This window comes from Primulina tabacum, chromosome 5 (assembly GCF_025594145.1).
Source record: "Primulina tabacum isolate GXHZ01 chromosome 5, ASM2559414v2, whole genome shotgun sequence".
Lineage (NCBI taxonomy): Eukaryota > Viridiplantae > Streptophyta > Magnoliopsida > Lamiales > Gesneriaceae > Primulina > Primulina tabacum.
Window position 1 is genome coordinate 5,102,981 of NC_134554.1, and position 8,186 is coordinate 5,111,166.

The 8,186-nt window shown below is 34.1% G+C and overlaps 1 pseudogene; it reads left to right on the top strand.

Annotated features, from left to right (window-relative positions):
- Positions 1-1,224: 1,224 nt before the first annotated feature.
- Positions 1,225-4,958, top strand: LOC142547531 (protein OCTOPUS-like; annotated as a pseudogene).
- Positions 4,959-8,186: the final 3,228 nt, after the last annotated feature.

The window sequence follows — 8,186 nt, forward strand, 5'->3', positions numbered from 1 at the left end:
ATTTGTCTCAAATCTTTAATCATGTAGTTTTTTTGTTGCTATTAAATATAAAACGAACAAAAACAGGCATGAAACACGTCCATGAACAAAAAGGAAAATTCTGATTTTTGTTTTATTTTGTTTATCATTCTCATCATTTCATGGATAATTCCTTCCTGTAATTATCAATTTATGGTAGTATATAAGTGAATAACCGTGACTTCTAAATAATGAGAACTACAACAAAGCAATTTCAAATAATATTTCGATTATTATAAAAAAATAATGTTGAAACAGTAAATGTAATTTTTTTCATGACGTAAAAATTCATAATCGCTATCATTAATTCGATTTATATAGTAAATGTACCCTTTGACTTCATATTTTAAGATCCAAGGATACATAGGTCATTCAAAAGTTATCATTTATAATTTTATATATTTGCAATCGAATCTCCGTTTTTATGTTTGGGAAAAAAAATTAAAATATTGATAAGGTACTCATGAAATGTGATAAAATCAAAAGAGACACACCGACTGATGTCCTCCCAGTTCTAATGTCCAATAAACCCAAACCGTGTCAACTGAAATGAATTATACCTTAAAAAACACTAAACCGACATTGAATTAATATGTAAGATGTTGGAATTACAGGTGAAGAATGGTCCTTGATACTTTCTAGCCAGGCCTGTAGAACGACGTATGCATAATGTGCACGAGTTGTATTGATTCAGCAGTCCTTAATTTCAGACTTCAGAGTGTAGAGTAATAGATTATGGAGTACGGGTGCTTCAACTCCGATTTTTTACATCTAACTAGTGTTAATAAAATTTATTTAAATAGTTTGAATTTTAGATAAATTGAAAAAAAAATCTTGAAAAAGCCTTGAGATGTACAAATATTATTTAAAAACTCAAGTTAGTTGTCAAATATTATGAAATGGTAAAACTGTAAAAAAAAATTGGTGTCAAATATACAGATGTTCGTTACTATGATATATTCAAATTTAATAATAATAATAAATAATAAATTGACTAGCGAATCAAAAAAAATAAAAATTTATGTGAGACGGTCTTATGAGTCGTCGTATTTTGTGAGACAGATATCTTAAGAGTATTATTTTTTAGTGTGAATATCGATAAAATTGATCCGTTTCACACGTAAGATCTCCTAAAAAAAGAGTTAGAAATGTATGATATTAATAGCGCAATATTTTGGGCCGTGTGGAAGCAGAAAATTTAAAAAAACCAATGATAAATTAAAGAGTAAAGTGAAAGTGAAAGGGAAAGGGCAGGATGAATGATGAAACTGGAAATGCAAAAGAGACGGAAGAAAGAGAGCACAAAACAAAAAGAAACCCCAAACGGAGAAAGCAAAAGCAAATAAATTGGAGCAGAGAAAGCGATCTAAGAATGGCGCACACAGACACAGGTGATGGCGTGATATCTTGCTTTTTCTTTTTTCCTTTCGACAAAGAATCTTTAAAAATCCAAAGCTCCCAATCCAGACAAATGGAGAATGTAATTTCACTGTCGAGTCTTCTTCCGCACTATTTTGCTGCATTGAATTGTGTTTGCATAAGCACCTGCCGCGGTGCTCACTACCGTTTTAAATGGATATGAACTTCTTTCTCACCTTCGCCGACCCCATGGCGCCGCCGCCACAACCTCCTCGTTCCTCCTTTAGCTGTGACCGCCACCCCGATGAGCAATTCTCGGGATTTTGTCCATCTTGTCTCTGCGAGCGCCTCACGATACTAGATAAATCATCTCCCAAAACTCCCTCGTCTTCTCGCCGCCCCTCCTCCGCCTCCGCTGCAGCCGCCATTAAATCTCTCTTCACCTCCTCTTCATCAAAGCCCGCTAACGTTAACTTTTTCTCTCCCCCACCTCCTTCGAAACTTTCCAAGCCCACGTCTGTTTTGCCCCAACTACGTCGTAGTAAGTCATTCTCAGCCTCCAAGAAAGAATCTTTAGGCCTCTCTTTCGAACCCCAGAGAAAATCTTGCGACGTTAGGGGGAGAAACACTCTTTCATCACTCTTCACACTTGATGACGATGATAAAACGATACCCTCTGCTTCCACCTCTCGAAACCACGCGTAGCGTAGCCAGAATACCAACCTATATGAGTCATGCATAGCGAATAAGCATGTTTTGGAGGAACCCGAAAACGAGCAGTGTGTCAAAGATCGTGAAAATATAGAAGCTGGTTTTGTGGATGAGGAGGGTGATAAGATGAAAATACTCCAGTTCCAGATTCCCGTATGGAGAATCTAAGAAATAATAGTGAAAGGAATGTGATCAATTCCGAGATTGTCGGAGCAGACTTTTTGAATATGAGTTATAGTTTTTTATCTTAGGAAGGATAATCTAAATATTGGCACTCGGGAAAAGAAGAGTCCTGGGAGAGGATTTTGGGCTGCTGCCTCCGTTTTTAGGAAGAAATGGCACAACTGGAGGCGGAAGCAGAAGATCAAACGGCAGAATAATGGCAAAAACTTACCTACATTACCTGTGGAGAAACCAATTTCGAAGCAGTTCAGATCAGAGACTCAGTCCGAGGTTGCGGACTATGGGTTCGGGAGGAGGTCCTGTGACACGGATCCTACGTTTTCACTTGATGCAGGCAGAATCAGCTTTGAAGATTTGAGGTATTCATTTGATGAACCTCCAGCCTCATGGGATGGGCATTTGCTCGGTAGGATTTTTCCAAGGATGGTGGCGTCTATGGTTTCTTTGATGGAAGATTCCCCAGACGCACATGTACAGCGCTCTGATATGACAATTCTGATGGAAGAACCACCATCGATAACAGTGAACTGCACTACTGAGGATGAGGTTGTAACCATTGTTCGCCGGAACGGACGGAACCGACCGTTCCAAAGTTCCAGGGCAAATCGGTGATTGCTTTGTAGCGTTGTTCTCGAACGTTTTAGCAGCGTTTTAACGGTGGAACGGAACGGTAGCGATCGAGAAAGTTTATCAGAATTCTCTAGTGTCAGTGATAAAGAATATTCAGTTGATTCTTCTCAACTATACATGGGTGTCGAAGAACATATAAGATGTCTTGGATTGGGGGGAAATCGACAAATTCAAATGAGAGATAATTATGGATCGATGAGTTACAATTAGGACTCTCAACATGTTGGATATGATCAGACTGGATATCAATCAGGTGGATATGGATATCATGGTAATTATAATTCTAGACACGATTCTTTTGATAGATCATTTGATTTTTCAACATCTGGTACACATGGAATTAGACATCGTGGATTTGATTATGGGTTGTCTCAATATATTGGTGATAGATACAATGAATTTTCATCATTTATATGACGTGGTGTTGAACGTCATGGTCCCGAGTATATATCTTCAAGTACAACTTATAGTTCTAGTGGGTATCGTGGATTCAGATACTACAATCGTCGTGACGAAACACTATTACAAAATCAATCATCTCATTCTAATGATCTTGTCTTCATCTCAATCTAATCAATATCTTTATGGACAATTCCGTCAATATCCAAATGTTCGAAATCAATTTAATCAACGGGATACTAATAGAGAATATAACAATGATTTCGCTCATGTGCGTCACTTCTCATGGTATTAGCTTTGGTTAGTTATAATTTTTAGTTTATATTTCTTATTGCGCTGTTATTGTAAAATAGTTTTGTATTGATATATTAATTTGTAATAACTTCGTGTATTTTATATTTTAGTATATTGTAATTTATACTTAAATTTTTTAACTAATTTTTTGAATTTATTAAAATTATTTATACAAGTGTTCCGCAATCTTTCCGCGACATAATATTGGAACTAGAACGGTAGTTGCCGTTTCAAGCACCACAACCGTTACAACTACCGTTCCGGCGAACCATGGTTGTAATTCGGATTCTTTTTCGAAGAGAAGGAAGAGTCTTGATATGTCTAGTTCGATGAGGAAGTTGGATCATCCTGTGGTTGCCGAGATTGATAGTAAGGTTTTGCCTGCATGTGTGGATTACCGCCGCGGGCCAAAAATATTGACTGGGGGGAGAGATTTGAGGGATTCTAATTCAAGTTCTTTCAGGGATGATTGTTCCGAATCTTTTGAATTGACGAGTGGGCTTAGAGATGGTGATTCCGTGGTGTAGGGAAGGCAGCAAGAAAAGAGTCGTAAAAGACTAGGCGGTGGAGTAGGAGGATATGGGGCTTAATAAACCAGCATGGTGGCGGGAACAAGTTTGGCGATGAGCAGAGATATTGTGGAACTAATGGGTTTGAGCGATCATTTTCTGAGTCTTGGAGGGAGTTGAATAGGGAAGGGAATGCAGATGGGAGAGGTGGACTCGAGAGAAAAGTGTTTAGGAGCAATAGCACTGTGAGTTGGAGGAATTCTAATCTCTTTCATCATGCACCATTGGAAAGTTTTAGGAAATCCAGTATTCAAAATGGATATGGAAATGTGTTGGAAAAGAGTAGGAGTGGGAGGTTTTCTCTGGACCGTACTGGTAATGAGCCGTTGAGGATTTACTTACCACCAATGGGGATTGGACGAAGAGAGGGAATGGACCTCAATCCGAATAATTCTCACTCAGCTGCGAGAAGTGTCCTGCGTTTGTACTGATCGGAGGTCTCCACTGGTTTGGAATTCTTTTGATCCAATGTTGTATTTGCCGCATTTCTTGTGTAACCTACCATGTTTCCAAATTGGATTCAGTGCATTGATCAGGAATAATGGGAAAGTCTCGTGTTTCTTTGGCTGTGACTGTTTGAGAATGTTATCATTCAGTCATCTAGATTACGGGATTGGTTGCTTAGCAGAATTTTAGTTCTCATGTGTCATTCTCAATGTAACTGGGAGAATGGATTCAGATGTGGATCTTTGCAAACTAATATCTTTGTAGGTTACTCTGTTTTATGCACGGTCTTTGCATTATGGTATCATTTGTTCTTCTGATATAAAACTAAATTGTCATGAAATAGATTTTTCATGCATTTGTATCTTTTGTTCTCTTTAACATAAAATCTGTATTAATGGGATTTGAAATTTTCATGTAGCTTGTTCAAAAGGTTTGATTGATCATTTAAATATGATACTATTAAATAATCGTACACATGCTTTTAATTACGATTTTATTTTGCTTATTTAATCTTGTATTACATAAATATTGTTTTTAAGAACATAACAATTATATCATTTTGTGTAATATAATCAAATAAGTTTACAAAGATCTTTTAAATACTCGCTTTATATTAAAGTTTTGCAGTTTTGACAAAAGAAAATATTAATTAAATTTTCATAATCTACATGTTGGACTATTTTTATCCGTACGATTGAGTTCTTGGGTTTCCGAAATAGTATAAAAAGAAGTGCTTCGTTCGACTATTTTTTCTCAATCGAGAACTTTATAACAAATCTATTGATCATTCTTTCATACGATATAGTTGATTGGAGATAAATTTTCATTATCTTGAACTTGAACAAACTTTTATCTGAAAATACAACTGTAACTGACATTGTTAATAAAATTTCCATAAGTAACATGATCAATTGTATATTAATATACATTAATTTGTTTTAAATAATTCAACACTTCTTTATATTACTGTTATCCATTTTCTATTATTTTTTAAAAACCTTAATACCCAACTTTTATAGATTTTCCTTCAGCCTCCCCATTCTTAATCCAATTAAACAACAGGCTAATCTAACCTTAATCGCGCATGATTTACGAGTTAAGAGAAAAATTAATAAACTCCTAAAAGTAAGTAAAGAAGATATGTTAAAGAGAGAAAAAAAACATGAACATGAAACATCAGTAGTCAAGTGGAAACATGTCTCCATCCTAGCTCATACCATACAAAACTCAGACTCAAGACTAAACACAACTCAAATAGAAAATCAATCGGCCATCTGAACAGTAAGAAGATATTATTATAAAAAAGAAAGAAAGAATATTGTTTTTAAATAAATATTATAAATAATAAAATGAATTAAAACACAAAAAGCTCTCCCAAATGTTTTTATTTTTTTAAAAAAAACCCATCATCCTTAAAAAAAGAGTAAAGACAAAAATAAAGAAAATTAAATTGATTAAAAGTTTAAAATCACGAATTATGTTTTAAACATATAATTATTTTACATAAATATTACCTGTACACAAATAAGATATTAGACATGGTGGGTGCTGATGTTTAAAAGCCAAGCATGCATATGCATACGTACGTGCGTGTTTTATTATATGTATAATAATATAATAAGATCATTTAATCTACTTCGGCATTAATTGAAATTACGTAATATTATTATTGTATTTAATACTAATATTTAATGGGACCTGCTTGCAAACATTTTGAGTGACATTACAGCGGGAAAAAAATCAAAACTTTACAACTGTAGCTTGTGGCCGAGCTTTAAAATGGCTCAAAAGTCATAAATAATCCTCAACTTGACCAAACAGAGATCGTAGCATGTCTCACTCCAAACCAATCCAAGAAAATTCCTAAATTATAATATCTAATAACATGAGACAGAGTTATCGAGTTCGAGACCTGATTATAAAAATCGACTCTCCAAACTAAAAAAAAAAAAGAAATGTGTTTCATTATGTATATATATATTATTACATATTTTATGATGATTATTATCATTATATATTTTTTTCGACTAGTGAGTCTAAATGATTTAAAAAATGATATATATGTTAGAAGATTGTCAAAAACTTTGGTGAGACGGTCTCACGGGTCGTATTTTGTGAGACGAATATCTTATTTATGTCATTTACTGAAAAAATATTGATTTTTATGCTAAAAGTATTACTTTTGATTGTGAATATCGATATGGTTAACCTGTCTCATGGATAAAGATTTATGAGACCGTCTCACAAAAGACTAGTCAACACGTGACATGCACGCACGAGGACTCCCCATGGACACATGTCTGTTGTATTGCTGTCGTCCCGATAACAAACCACCCCTGGTCTCTTTCATTACTACTCGTTATTAATTCACGTTTAATCACTTGTCTCTCTATTCATATTCCGATTATGAAATTTTTTCTAGGATTTTATTTTTATTTTAGGACCAATTTAGAAGTTTTAAGAAATTTAATTTATGTATTTGTAAAAAATAAAATTGTATTCAATTTTAATTTTTATGAGGAAAAATGGGTATAAATAAATATTTATAAAGGCTTGTTCTATCCATGAATTTCGGTTCTTCAAACCATATTTTATTTCCTGCGATTTTTTGTGGCGACGAGGAGGGTGGGAGTAAGAAACAAAAATGTGTCCATTAAATGAAATGGGCTGGCCCATTACAGCTTTGACATTAAATGAACACGCGTTTGGGCTGACAGAGAAGTTTCATTTGTTGGGTTGGGAATATCGAATCCAATTCAGAGCCATATCTTGTTGGGGCCCACGAAAACTTTTCAACCACAGATCTTTTGGGCCATATCTAATGCATACCAGAAGCGTGTTGTTGAAGCCCCTCATTCATGAATGCGATTCAATTTTTAAAATTTTGTTATATTTATTTATTTTTGTTCAAATCAATAGAATATTTTATAGTTATAGCTGGATTCATCAGCCCCGCGGACATATTTATTGGGGCCTCTCTAGAAATAAAATATTATATTATAACAAAAATTTGTGTGAGACCGTCTCACGGATCGTATTTTGTGAGACAGATCTCTTATTTGGATCATCCATGAAAAGTATACTTTTATGTTAAGAATATTACTTTTTATTGTGAATATCGATAGAGTTGATTCGTCTCACAGATAAAAATTCGTGAGACCATGAGACATACTCTTATACTATATTATTCAAAGCTTGTCAAATAAATTTCTTTGTAACATGTGGTTAACCGTAAAATATGAAATTGAGATATATTTGTTCAATAATATTTAATTTACACTTATTTCGGAACAACTACAAAAATCCTATGTTATCATTTTACTAGTCAATTTATTATACAGATCTTTTATTTGAGTCGACAAAATAAAAAATATTATTTTTTATGTTAAGAGTATTATTTTTCATTACGTATATAAATCTGGTTGATCAGTCATAAGAGACATATCCTCGAAACAACAGCATACTAATCATTTGTATTATAGAAAATATGCATTATACAATAATGTGCTGAAAATTAAAGGACATCTAACCACATGCAAAATTTTAGGCGTATTTTATGCTTACATAGGAAAAACT